Source organism: Urocitellus parryii, chromosome 9, assembly GCF_045843805.1.
Source record: "Urocitellus parryii isolate mUroPar1 chromosome 9, mUroPar1.hap1, whole genome shotgun sequence".
NCBI classification, from domain to species: Eukaryota; Metazoa; Chordata; class Mammalia; order Rodentia; family Sciuridae; genus Urocitellus; species Urocitellus parryii.
The window spans coordinates 31,325,396-31,340,516 of record NC_135539.1 but is presented as its reverse complement, the minus strand read 5'-3'; the positions used below and the strand labels follow the sequence as shown (position 1 = coordinate 31,340,516).

Genomic DNA, 15,121 nt, shown 5'->3' with positions numbered 1-15,121 from the left:
GTGAATGGAGTAGTTGTCCTCATTTCCGTTTCAGAGGATTTGTCGCTGATATACAGGAATGCCTTTGATTTATGCGTGTTGATCTTATATCCTGCCACTTTGCTGAATTCATTTATTAGCTCTAATAGCTTCTTTGTAGACCCTTTTGGGTCTGCTAGGTATAGAATCATATCATCTGCAAATAGTGATAATTTAAGTTCTTCTTTTCCTATTTTTATGCCTTTAATTTCTTTTGTCTGCCTAATTGCTCTGGCCAGTGTTTCGAGGACTATGTTGAACAGAAGTGGTGAGAGAGGGCATCCCTGTCTTGTACCAGATCTTAGAGGGAATGCCTTCAATTTTTCTCCATTCAGAATGATGCTGGCCTGTGGCTTATCATAGATTGCTTTTACAATGTTGAGGTATGATCCAGTTATCCCTAATTTTTCTAGAGTTTTGAACATAAAGGGATGCTGTACTTTGTCAAATGCTTTTTCTGCATCTATTGAGATGATCATATGGTTCTTATTTTTAAGTCTATTGATGTGGTGGATAACATTTATTGATTTCCGTATATTGAACCAACCTTGCATACCAGGGATGAATCCTACTTGATCATGGTGTATAATTTTTTTGATATGTATTTGAATCCGATTCGCCAGAATTTTATTGAGGATTTTTGCATCAAGGTTCATTAGAGATATTGGTCTGTAGTTTTCTTTCTTTGAGGTGTCTTTGTCTGGTTTCGGAATCAGGGTGATGTTGGCCTCGTAGAACGAATTTGGAAGTTCTCCCTCTTTTTTTATTTCCTGAAATAGCTTGAAAAGTATTGGTGTTAGTTCCTCTTTAAAGGTTTTGTAAAACTCTGCTGTATACCCATCCGGTCCTGGGCTTTTCTTAGTTGGTAATCTTTTGATGGTTTCTTCTATTTCCTCTATTGTTATTGGTCTGTTTAGGTTGTCTATATCCTCCTGACTCAATCTGGGCAGATCATAAGACTTAAGGAATTTATCTATGCCTTCACTATCTTCTATTTTATTGGAGTATAAGGATTCAAAATAATTTCTGATTATCTTCTGTATTTCTGAAGAATCTGTTGTGATATTGCCTTTTTCATCCCATATGCTGGTAATTTGGGTTCTCTCTCTTTTTCTCTTTGTTAGCATGGCTAAGGGTCTGTCAATTTTATTCATTTTTTCAAAGAACCAACTTTTAGTTTTGTCAATTTTTTCAATTGTTTCTTTTGTCTCAATTTCATTAATTTCAGCTCTGATTTTATTTATTTCTTGCCTTCTACTTCTTTTGCTGTTGTTTTGCTCTTCTTTTTCTAGGATTTTGAGATGAAGTATGAGATCATTTATTTGTTGTTTTTTTCTTTTTTTGAGGAATGAACTCCAAGCAATGAATTTTCCTCTTAGAACTGCTTTCAATGTGTCCCATAGGTTCCGATATGTTGTGTCTGTGTTTTCATTTAACTCTAGGAAGTTTTTAATTTCCTCCTTGATGTCTCCTAAAACCCATTGATCATTCAGCAACCTATTGTTCATTCTCCAATTGATGCTTGATTTTTCCTTCCTACTTTTATCATTGAATTTCAGTTTCATTCCATTGTGATCAGATAAGATGCATGGTGTTATCTCTACCCCTTTATATTGTCTAAGAGTTGCCCTGTGACATAATACATGGTCTATTTTTGAGAAGGTTCCATGTGCTGCTGAGAAAAAAGTGTAACTACTTGATGTTGGGTGGTATAGTCTATATATGTCAATTAAGTCTAGATTGTTAATTGTGTTATTGAGTTCTATAGTTTCCTTATTTAACTTTTGTTTGGAAGATCTGTCCAGTGGTGAGAGAGGTGTGTTGAAGTCTCCCATGATTATTGTATGGTGGTCTATTAGACTCTTAAACTTGAGAAGAGTTTGCTTGATGAACACAGCTGCGCCATTATTTGGGGCATATATATTTATGATTGTTATGTCTTGTTGGTGTATGGTTCCCTTGAGCAGTATGACGTGTCCTTCTTTATCCCTTTTGATTAACTTTGGTTTGAAATCTATTTTATTAGATATGAGTATAGCCACTCCTGCTTGTTTCCGCAGTCCATATGAGTGGTATGATTTTTCCCAACCTTTCACCTTCAGTCTATGAATATCTTTTCCTATCAGATGCGTCTCCTGTAGGCAGCATATTGTTGGGTCTTGTTTTGTGATCCATTCTACTAACCTGTGTCTCTTGATTGGTGAGTTTAAGCCATTAACATTTAGGGTTATTATTGAGATATGGTTTGTTCTTCTAGCCATATTTGTTTATTGATGTTACTAAACCTGATTTGTTATCCTCTTTGACTACTTTCCCCCCTTTACTGTCCTACCTCCCATTGTTGGTTTTCAATGTTATTTTCCATTTCCTCTTCCTGTAATGTTTTGCCAAGGATTTTTTGAAGAGATGGTTTTCTAGCTGCGAATTCTTTTAACTTTTGTTTATCATGGAAGGTTTTAATTTCATCTTCTATCCTGAAGCTTAATTTCGCCGGATACACGATTCTTGGTTGGAACCCATTTTCTTTCAGTTTTTGAAATATGTTATTCCAGGATATTCTAGCTTTCAGAGTCTGTGTCGAGAGATCAGCTGTTATCCTGATTGGTTTACCCCTAAATGTAATCTGCTTTCTTTCTCTTGCAGCTTTTAAAATTTCTCCTTATTCTGTATGTTGGACATCTTCATTATAATGTGTCTAGTTGTGGATCTCTTATGATTTTGCATATTCGGCGTCCTGTAGGCTTCTAGGATTTGGGATTCTGTCTCATTCTTCAAGTCTGGGAAGTTTTCTCGTATTATTTCACTGAATAGACTGTTTATTCCTTTGGTTTGGAGCTCTGTGCCTTCTTGTATCCCAATGACTCTTAAATTTGGTCTTTTGATATTGTCCCATATTTCTTGGATGTTCTGCTCATGGTTTCTTAGCAGACTTGCTGAGTTGTCTATGTTCTTTTCCAGTTGAAATACTTTGTCTTCATTGTCTGATGTTCTCTCTTCTAGGTGATCTACTCTGCTGGTAGTATTCTCAATTGAGTTTTTAAGTTGGTTTATTGTTTCTTGCATTTCTAGGATTTCTATTTGTTTGTTTTTTATTACCTCTGTCTCCCTGTGAAATTGATCTATTACTTCCTGGATTTGTTTGTCAATGTGATCTTTCATTGTCTGATTTTGCTGTCTCATGTCTTCCTTGAGACTCCAGATAATCTGAAGCATTTATATCCTGAACTCTTTATCTGACATTCCATCAGTTGCAGCTATTACCTCTTCTAATGTTGAGTTGACCTGCATTGCTTGTAGTCCTTTCTTTCCTTGTCTTTTCATACTGCTCGCGTTTCTTTCTGCTTGGTGCAACTGTTGTGTTTTTGAAATTTACCCCCTGGCCTGTCTTTCCAGTGGGCTGCAGGTATCTTTGCTCCCCCCGCTCCGGCACCTTGCCGCTCCCCAGTGCGCGCCACAGACTCCAGCCGCAGGGCGATTGCCTATCAGGCTATGCGCCCCTCCGTGAGGAGAAAAGGAGCTCCTGCAGTCGAACTTTGCACGATGGAAATCTTTCTGGAGCCCCTCGATTTCGCTGGAAATTGGCGGCGGCCGACTATGGGTTCGGGCGGGGCGGCCCAAGCCGCTCAGGGTGACCACCGCTTGCAAAAGTGGTTGCTGGCTCCGGGACTTGACTTCTGCACCCGCCGCTGTGCCACCTGTGGAGCCGGGTAGCTGTGGCCGCGTGGTTAGGGACCGGGCGGTAGAAGCAGCTGCTCTCAGAGCGAGCGCTATGCCTCCCGGGGGAGCCCGGATGGCGGAGGCCGACTGCAAGTTCGGGCGGGGCGTCCCAAGGCGCTCAGGGTGACCACCGCTTGCAAAAGCGGTTGCTGGCTCCGAGACTTGATTTCTGCACCCACCGCGGTGCTACCTCTGGAGCCGGGTAGCTGCGGCCGCGTGGTTAGGGACCGGGCGGGAGAAGCAGCTGCTCCCAGAGCGAGCGCTATCTGTGTCTTATGTGCAGAGAGGTAGCATCTCCCCTTTTCTAAGTTGAGCTCCAGCACAGGAAGGCAAGTCCACTTTTATTTGCTCAGTATGTTACTTACTTACTCAACAACATGATTGTGATAATATAAATTTCCTAGGCTAGAAGAGGTTTCTGGTGTCTTTATTCCCTAATTCTAACAGAATTCTACCACAAAACATGAGATAAATTAAAATGATACTTGATGAGGAGATAAAAGATTATGCATGGCCCTGGGAAACACTCATTTTCTCTCACTCTGGGTTTCCTCGTGTGCCTATGGAGGTGATAATTCAGAAGGTCCCAGTATTTCTGAGAAAACACAAACAGACAAAGAAATACTGCAGAAGAGAAGCATGTTGTATTCATAAACAAGGGGAATTGTTGATTATGTATAATAGTTATAGAAAATTCAAGTAACTTTACATATTTTATTTCAAATATTGCATATTTTCTCTTTTTTCCTCAGAAGCCTCTGAGTAAGAGCTTCTCTCTAACCACCTGTGAGGAACAGCAAGCCTGATTTCATGGGATTTGGGTCATTTGATGGAATGTCAGTACATTTGCAACAATCATGTAATTTCATTTTGTTCTTCTTCCTAGGGTTTGTCTAATTTTGACACAGAAGGTTATAAAAAGTATGGAAAAACGTGGGGGTGAGTATTCTGGAAATTTCTCTTTGGTAGACTTGTTATGATGTGGCTCCCCAATGCGTGAGAACAACCTCAGCCTGGAACATCTGGGATGCAACCTTCTGTGCTGCAAAATCCTTGGAGTGTTTTCCTGCCAAAGGTTCTGCATGTCACCAGGAGTCTGGGTCTACAGTCTGACTTACGTTGAGAATGTTGCATGTTTTGGCTTTTCTCCTGCTTTTGATGACCCAGAGTCTCCAGCCTTACTTTGTGTCTAATGTCTGGCTATTCCTATCTTCCCCATTTTTCTTTCTTTTTGACACCTTTAGATGAATAAAACATATTATTTGAGAACTTGTTTTTTTAAAAAATCATGGGCTTATAAATCTAAAGCATTATCTCTTTCCTCCACTGATTTCCTTTTAATTTAAAGACAAAATTCCCTTATTTAAATTTCAGATTCAATGTATGTTTTTGAACAAAAGGCTGGGAGGTACTGGGAAGCAGATGGGAAACCATTTCTGCTCATCTTTTCATTTCCTTTACTTTCTTTATTCTTTTTAATTGTCATAATCATTGTTGCTCATATGCCATTTTTAAGTTTAGTGTGGACTTTTCAATGAAGCATTTCTTTCTCTCCTTCATCTATTTGATATTAAGAACAGACATAGAATGTAGTTCCACCAGTGAGTTCCCTGGTGGATTGATGGGGTTTATATTGGAGAGTGGCCTCAGCTAACTGTAGCAACTATTCCCTTTCAGAGCTGGTGGGTGTTTGGTGGGAGGCATAGAAGAGGTGTAATCATTTTGCTCTGCAGTAAAAATAGTGGTAGAAGACATTGACTCTTCTTCTCCATCTTCTCTCATCAATCCCCAGAAAGCCATACGGCTGCCAGAGTGTTCTGCTCAGTTGACATGGCCCATAGATACCATGTGATCCAAGGACACAACGTGCCCCACTGAATCTCCAAAGGCCCCATTTCAGCTAACACTTGCAAAACTTTGTAATTGTGAGATGTTAGTCAATTATCTGCCTTCAATTTTTCACAAACCTATATTTTTCCATGTAAAAAGTTGTGGAGACTATGGGCTGAGGCTGTAGCTCAGTGGCAGAGCACTTGCCTAGCACAAGTGAGGCACTGGGTTTGATCCTTATCACCACATAAAAATAGACAAATAAAGGCTTCTATCCACCTGTAATTAAAAAATAATTAAATAAGTAAATAAATAAACAAATAAATAAGTTATAGAAAGTACCATAGGCAATACTATTGTATTCACCATCTAGATTTAACCAGTGTTCCAATGCTATTTCTATTTATGATCTCTTAGAAGGTGTATTTTGTCTCTAAGTTTCTCTTCCTACCTACTTTACCTACATTATCCTTTATGCTATTAAGACTCCAGTGGCTTCTCTGGTGAGAATCCCCAACCAGAACTTCATGTTCCTATGTATTGTAGGAGTAGGCAGGTATAATATGTAACATCAGGATCAAAGTCTGGATTCCTGCTGCAGAATCTGGCCTGTTAGATTTAATCAGCTTTGATTTCCCAACACAGCCTGTTTGATGGTTCACACCTGTTTTGGCTACTGCAGAGCCCAGCATTATCAAAACAGTGCTCATCAAAGAATGTTATTCTGTCTTCACCAACCGGAGGGTAAGTACTCACTTTTCAACATTATAACATTTATTTATATTTTTAAGACTTTATTTGTTCTTTTTAGTTATACATGAATCTAGAATGTATTTTGACATATTATACATACATGAAGTACAACTTCCATCCTTATGTTTGTGCATAATGTAGAGTTTCACTAGTTGTGTATTCACATATGAACATAGGAAAGTTGTGTTTGATTAATTCTACATTCTTTCCTATTCCCACCCCCTCACCCTTCCCTTTGTTCCCCTTTGTCTAATCCAAAGTAACATATTTTATTTATTTATTTATTTATTTTATTTATTAACTCAATTTTTATCCTGAGATATTTACAAATTCAGAGGGCATTCCTTGCCAAAAATAATTACCAGGCAGTATCATGGATAATTTATTCTGTTTTACCCAATGAAAATTTCTTACATGACTATAAATTTATTAAGTTCTTGTTCCTATATTAACAGGAAATTGATACAATCTAGGCTTTTTATTTTCATTTTTCCCGTTTTGTGTGCCTATATGAATGAGTGTGCAGCTCGGTCCAAATGTATCACATGCGTACATTTGTGTTGATTTAGATTGTGTTTTAAATGTGTTTTCACCATTTCTTCATTAACCTTAGAAATGTGCCTGATTTCTTGTGTGTTAACCACATTGGACAAAGATTACACCTAGAAATAGGGAAAATCCTATCTGCATTTCTTTTATTTATTTGTTTTTCTTTTCCTCTGACATCAGCTGGGAGTTCCAGTGTGAGGTTGAATAATAGCCATGAGAGTGAACATTTCTTTTGAAGAATATAGATTTTAATCTTCCAAAGTTCACCCCAATTTTAGATGAGGCCAATGTGTGTGTGTGTGGATTCCCATACAATCTCTATCTTCACTTTTTAAAAACTTTGAGGGCTAGGGATATAGCTCAGTTGGTAGAGTGCTTGCCTTGCAGGCACAAGACCTGAGGTTCAAACTAAAATTTAAAAACTTTGATTAATATATGATAATTGTGCATGATAATTGGATTTTCTGTGATCTTCAATACATGCATATATTGCACATTACTCAAATCCAGCCTCTATATACTTGCCTTCTACATACCCCTTCCCAACATGTATAAATCACTAATCTACACTCAGATGAACATTTTTACTTGTCTTTCTGTATATGACTGAGCAGACTTTGTTGAATTATTCCTGATGCTTGGGAGAAAGCATTCAGTTTCCCACCAGTAAGTACATTGTTAGCTGAAAATTGTTTTTTGTAGAATCTCTGTCAAGTTGAAGAAGCTTCCCTCTGCTCCTAATCCCCTAAATTTTTAGAGTGAATGAGTGCTGGAAGCATACATTTTTTGGTGGTAGTGGGGTACTGGGGATTGAACTCAGGGACACTAGACCACTGAGCCAAATTCGTGGTCCTATGTTGTACTTTATTTAGAGACAGGGTCTCACTGAGTTGCTTAGCACCTCAACACTGCTGAGGCTGGCTTTGAACTTGTGATCCTCCTATATCAGACTCCTGAGCTGCTGGGATTACAGGCATTCACCACTGTCCCTGGATGGAAACATACATTTTAACACAAAAATATATTTTAGATGACAGAACTAAATTTCAAGGGTTTTACTTTGGAAGTCTAGCACCCAGGTGAAAAATATAATTATCATCCTTTTCTCCTCTGCCCTTTTAGAAAATACTGAAACAACTTCCATTAAAAACTTGTGTTTTTTTTTACTGATTTACACTTACATTCCAAATCCTTTAAGTTTCAAATATTATTATTTTTAAAATTATCATACCTAAGCACCCTTTTATCAAGACGCTTATGCCATAAATGCATGTAAAGACAGAACTGATCTTAGGTAACATACAGTTGACCAAGAACATCTGGTATCTGTCACCAACTAATTTCTGGTGTACATAGCCCTGGAGTTTGTACTAGGCCTTCTTAGGTCTTCTTCCTGTCTATTCCCCTGGAAAAAGTTTCCAACGAAGTGGAAATTTTGCATCTAAACAAAGGTTGGAATATAAAGTCCAAAAGCTGTGTGAGGTACCTGGGTATCTCTTTCAAACTCTCAGGAGGTTATGTCACTTGGAATAAATATTATTGAGTGTCTGACATAGGGCCAGCTACCTAGTAGGCAGTCACTAAACATTTTTTTAAATAAATGATACTTATTTAACAACTTTTGCAACTGTGGGGACCTCGACATTTATGTAGGACAAAATCTCTTTTCCTTTGGGCTCTAGAATCTTGGTCCAATGGGATTTATGAAAAAAGCCATCTCCTTGTCTGAAGATGAAGAGTGGAAAAGAATTAGAACACTGCTCTCTCCAACCTTCTCCAGTGGAAAACTCAAGGAGGTAAGGAGGGCTCTTCATTGAAAACTTAGAGAATAAACCTGGGGATGGGTAGAAAATGAGATAGATAGTAGTTCCTTTTAAAGGGATAGTTCTCTGGATTTGAACTTCCTAAAAATGTTCTTCTGTCTTTATGTTTTAGAAGAGATATAGTAAGATTCATTATAAATGTCTCATACTTCTTTATCCTGGGAAAACCATAGCCTTGGGGACTGAGTCTCCTCACTTAACTATGGGTGATTTTTGTTTTGTGCGTAGATGTTCCCCATCATTAACCAGTATGGAGATGTGCTGGTGAAAAACATGAGACTGGAATCAGAGAAGGGCAAGTTTATCAACTTAAAAGAGTAAGTAGCAGGGCAGCTCTGGCATTCCAAGCTCCACCAGGAGCCCCTCCAACTGCCTGCCACAGAACCGAATTCCAAATGTTGAGCTTTTACAATGAGCAGTCAAAAGCAAGTTTGGAGTCACAACTCCAACTTCTCATCTAAGAAAGGGCTGCTCCCAGGAGGATACAGGGCAGCTGGGGGAGAAAGGATCTCTCCTGTATCCACCAAGGTTTGTTTGGCTGCTATTTATGACTTTGGATATACTAGAAGACAAAATACTGTCAAGATCATGGTCACCTTTTTGAGCCCTCTAAGAAGACTCAGTTATTCCACCCCTGTCCTGCTGAAGCTCAGTTTGTATACAACTGTCATCATCTACATTCTATTTGTGCTACTGTAGTTTGTCTGATTATGGATCTTATCCCTGTGTGGGTGAACTTCTTGAGTTCAAAGGTGAGTCTAAGTCACCTCACGTCCCCATGACTCCTAGCACAAGGGCAGTACCTCATTTGAAACTCATAAAGACTTCTTGGTCAGTGTGAAGGGATCATAGACTCATCTGATGGTCCAGCAGATAACTGTTGACAGTGTGTGGCTCTCTGCTTGTCTTGCTTGGGCACATGAACTTACTCCTACTCATTACTGCATGTGTAGTGGAAGGATTGGGAAGAGGCACTGGTTTTAACTTTCTATATCTTTTTCTATTCAGCATCTTTGGGGCCTACAGCATGGATGTGATCACTGCTACATCATTTGGAGTGAACATTGATTCCCTCAACAACCCACAAGATCCCTTTGTGGAGAAAGTCAAGAGGCTCTTAAGATTTGATTTCTTTGACCCTTTGCTCTTCTCAATAAGTATGTGAACTACCATGTTATTCATTCATTCTCTTTTTAAATAAGAGTGTTATTGATAATTAATATACTTTTGGATCATCTCACTTAACTTGTAGAATTAAATGGTTTTCAGTACAAAGATATATGCAGCCATCACTAGTGACCATTTATCAACTCAGAAGCAGGGTATCATTTCATTATTAACTCTCTATTCTCCAAGCCTAAGCAACCATGAATCTATTTTCTGACTCTATAGATTTGCTGATACTGTGAATTTTCTATTAATGGAATCCTAAAAGTCATGTCTGACTTCTTTCATTTATCATTATGTTTTCAAATTCTTCCATCCTAAAGCATGTGTGAGTACTTCATTCCTTTTATTAAAGAAATTATTTATTTATTTGTTCTACTTAGTTATACATGACAGCTGAATGCATTTCACTACATAATACACAAATGGAGTGCAAGTTTCCATTTCTGTACTTTTACATAAAGTAGATTCACACCATTTGTGTCATCATACATGTACCTAGGGTAGTGATGTCCATCTTATTACACCATCATTCCTATACCCATAACCCTTCCCTTCCCTTTTCTTTCCTTTGCCCTCTCCGAAGTTCCTCCAATTACCACCCCCCCATTACAGATCAGAAGCCAATTATGAGAGAAAATATTTGGCCTTAGGATTTTTGGAATTGGGTTACTTCACTGAGCATTGAATTCTCCAAATCCATCCATTTATCTGAAAATTTCATGATTTTATTCTGTTTTAATGCTGAATAATATGCCATTGTGTATATGCACCATAGTTTCTTTATTCATTCATCTACTGAAGGGCATCCAGGTTGGTTCCACAGTTTAGCTATTGTGAATTCAGCTGCTATAAACATTAATGTGGCTGTGTCCCTGTAGTATGCTGATTTTAAGTCCTTTGGATATAAACTGAAGAGTGGGATAGCTGGGTCAAATGGTGGTTCCATTCTAACTTTTCTGAGGAATCTCCATACTGCTTTCCATATTGGTTGCATCAATTTGCATTCCCACCAGCAATGTAAGAGTACGCCTTTTCTCCCACATACTGACCAATATACATTTTTGCTTATATTCTTCATAACTGCCATTCTGAGAGAAGTGAGATGAAATCTTGAGAGGAGTTTTGATTTGCATTTCTGTATTTACTAGAGAAGTTAAACCTTTCTTCATATATTTGTTGACCAATTGTATAGCTTTTTCTGAGAAGTGTCTGTTCAGTTACATATCCTATTTATTGATTGGGTTATTTGTTTCCTTGGTGTTAATTTTTTTGTGTTCTTTATATATCCTGGATATTAGTGCTCTATATGATGTGTATGCTGTAAAAATTTGCTCCCATTCTTTAGGCTCTCTCTTCACCTTATCCTTTCTTTTGTTGAGAAGAAGCTTTTTAGTTTGAATCTATCCCATTTATTGATTCTTGATTTTATTTGTTGCGCTGTAGGATTCTTGTTAAGGAAGTCAGAATCTAATCCAAGATAATCAAAATTTTGGCCTACTTTTTCTTCTATTAAGTGCCTAATTCCTAGGTGCATTCCTAGGTGCTTCATTCATAATGAATTAAGTTTTGTGCAGGGTGAGCAATATGGGCTTAATTTCATTTTGCTACATATGGATTTCCAGTTTTCCCTGCATCATTTGTTGAAACGACCATCTATTTTTTTCCAATGAATGTTTTTGGCACCTTTGTCTAGTATGAAATAACTGTATTCGTGTAGGTTTGTCTCTATATCTTTTGTTCTGTACCATTGGTCTATGAATCTGTTTTGGTGCCAATATGGATTTCCAATTTTGCCAGCACCATTTATTGAATAGGCTCTTTTCTGCAGTGAAAGCTTTTGTCACCTTTATCTGGTATGATACAAACATATTCATGTCGGTTTGTCTCTGTGTCCTCTATTCTGTACCATTGGTCAACAAGTTTATTTTGGTGCAGATACCATGCCTTTTATCACTATAGCTCTGTAGTATAGTTTAAGTTCTGGTATTGTGATGCTTCCTGCTTCACTTTTCTTGATAAGGATTGCTTTAGCTATTCTGGGTCTCTCATTTTTTGAAACACATTTTACAATGGCTTTTTCTATTTCTATGAAGAATGTCACGGGATTATAATAGGGATTGCATTAAATGTGTAAAACACTTCTGGTAGTATGGGATTTGCCAGAATTTAATTGAGAATGTTTACATATATGTTCATTAGAGATAATGGTCTGAAATTTTCTTTTTTTGATGTGTCTTTGGCTGTTTTTGGAATCAGGATGATACTGGCTTCATAGAATGAGTTTGGAAGTGTTCCCTCTTTTACTATTTCATGGAATAATTTAAGGAATATTTGTATTAGGTCTTCTTTGAAGGACTTGTGAGAATCTGTCTGGTAGGGGGCCTTCTTTGTATATAGCCTTTTGATGGTGTCTTTTATTTCCTTGATTGAAATTGATCTTTTTAACCTGTGTATGTGATCCTGATTCAGTTTGATCATGACTCTAGAAATTTATTGATGTCTTTCGTATTTTCTATTTAATTGGAGTATAAATTTTCAAAATAGCTTCTAATTATCTTCTGTATTTCAGAAGTGTCCATCATTATATTTCTTTTTTCATCACAGATTTTAGTAATTTAAGATTTCTCTCATTGTCTTTCTCTTTGTTAGTGTGGCTAAGCATTTATAAATTTTATTTTTTTTTCAAAGAACCACCTTTTTGTTTTGTCAATTTTTTCAGTTGTTTCTTTTGTTTCAATTTCATTGATTTCAGCTCCAATTTTAATTATTTCCTGTCTTCTACTACTTTTGGTTTTTATTTGTTCTTGTTTTTTTTGGGGGGGGGCTTTGAGATGTAATGTTAGGTCATTTATTTGTTGACTTTTCTTCTTTTAAGGAATGAACTCCATGCAATGAACTTTCTTCTTAGTACTGCCTTCTTAGTGTCTCAGAGATTTCTATATGTTGTATCAGTGTTCTCCTTTACCTTTAAGAATTTTTAAATCTCCTCTCTGATATCTTCTTCTATCTCTTGCTCATTTAATAGCATTATTTTTTAGTTTCCACGTGTTGGAGTACCTTCTATTTTTCATTTTATCGTTGATTTCTAATTTTATTCCATTATCTGATAGAATGCAGGTTACTATCTCTGTTTGTTTGTATTTGCTAAGATTTGTTTTGTGGCATAATATATGGTATATTTTAGATAAGAATCCATGTGCAATTGAGAAGAAAGTGTATTTACTCATTAATGGCTGAAATATTCTCTATATGTCTATTAAGTCCAAGTTGTTGATTGTATTATTGAGTTCTATAGTTTCTTTGTTTAGCCTTTGTTTGGAAGATCTATTAGATCTATACTGGTTAAAGTCATCCAGTATTATTGTGTTGTGGTCTATTTTACTCTTGAAATTGAGAAGAGTTTGATGAATGTAGATGTTCCATTGTTTGGGGGTATATGTATTTACTAGGGAGTGCTGCCTTGTATAGCAATTTAATGTTTACCTAATAAAGTAACTGTCAGTATGTTTTCCACAAAAGCCATACCCATCTCAATTTCCCACCTGGAATGCACAAGGGCTCCTGTTACTCCCTATCCTGTCCAACACTTACTTTTTCCCATTGTTTTTTTTCTAGCTATCCTCCTGGGTGTATTGTGGCATCTCATTGTGGGTTTGATTTTCATTTCTATAAACTAATATGTTGAACAAGTTGAGCTATTTTATGTCTTCTTTCTATAAAGGTCTTTTCAAGTCACAATTGTATTTCTGTTTATAGGCGAGTTGTAAGATTTCTTTATTCTGGATACAGATTCCTGATGTGATGTGTATTGCAATTTTTTTCTCCTCATCTACAGGTCTGGTTTGACTTTTTGATTGTATATTTGGAAGTACCGTCTTTTTATATTTATAATATATTATTTTTGTGTTTTTTAAAGAGAGAGAGAGAGAATTTTTTAATATTTATTTTTTAGTTTTTGGCAGACACAATATCTTTGTTTGTATGTGGTGATGAGGATCGAACCCGGTCCGCATGCACTCCAGGCAAGCGCGCTACTGCTTGAGCCATATCCCCAGCCCAAATTTTTGTGTTTTTATTCCCTTTTTTTGGCTTCACAATCTTAGACTCCAGATCTAAAATTGTAAATGAGTAATTTATTGCTTTTTTTTTTTACTAAGAGTTGGTTTAATTTTATGTTTACATCTTTGGTCCATTTTTAGTTGGATGTTTTTTACAGTATGAATTCAGGGCCTAACTTTAATCTTTTGCCTGTCTCTGTCCAGATGAACCAAAAGCATTTATTGAAAAGAGTGGTTTTTCCATATTTTACTGTCATGACACCTTTCTCAAAATTCTTTGAACCATAGACACATGGGATTATTTCTTATCAACACTACAATTCTTCTGTCAGTTTTTTTGTCTTTGAATTTTAAGATCACATCTTTTGTAAAGGATAATAATTTGAATTCTCTTTTTCCTATTCCTTTTATTTCATTCTTTGGCCTCATTGCTCAAAGATTTCAGTTGATATATTGACTAAGAGTGGTGACAGTGGACATCTTTGTCTTATTCCTTATTTTAAAGAAAATGCTTTTTTTTTTCTTGTCCATATGCTGTTTGGGATTTTCATATATGAAATTAATGATGTTGAAGCAATTTCCTCCTATTCTTTGCTACTTCAGTGTTTTTAATTTTTGACCAGTGCATTATAATTACACATAATATTGAGCTTCATTCTGACATAATTATACAAGCATGGAATATAATTGGCTCTAATTCAGTCTCTAGTACTTCCCCTGTCCCTCTCCTCTCCCTCTAACCTGTTCCCTTTCCTTTTGTCTACTGGTCTTTATTCTATTCATTTATCATTCTTTTTAATCAATGCATTATGGATATGCAAAAAGATGAAATTCACTATGGTGAATTATATGCCCCCTTTATGTCATCCCAGAGCTCATGGATATTCTGATCATGGTTTCCTCTTGTTTCCCTTAATGCTGACTGAGGTTTATATGTTTCAAGTGTGAAGTTTTATCTTCCAGGTAACCTAATATATTTGCAAGAATTCAGCTAAATTTTTATTTGATTTATTGAGATTTTATTTCTCAAATTTGTTTGGTCTTTTCAGAATATCTTTCACATCCTGTGTTCTCACCCAGAGTTCATTCCTTAGATCATGTCTTAGTTTATTGATAATGTTAACAATCAACTTTTAAAATTATTTGCTTGGGATTTCATCAACTGCAATATCTGTGAATTTAGTATTGGAGGATAATAAGCTT

General features: G+C 36.6%; 1 pseudogene; it reads left to right on the top strand.

The window, feature by feature from the left end:
• The window catches only part of LOC144249035 (cytochrome P450 3A4-like), a 32,395-nt pseudogene that overhangs the window by 4,556 nt on the left and 12,718 nt on the right, over positions 1–15,121 (top strand).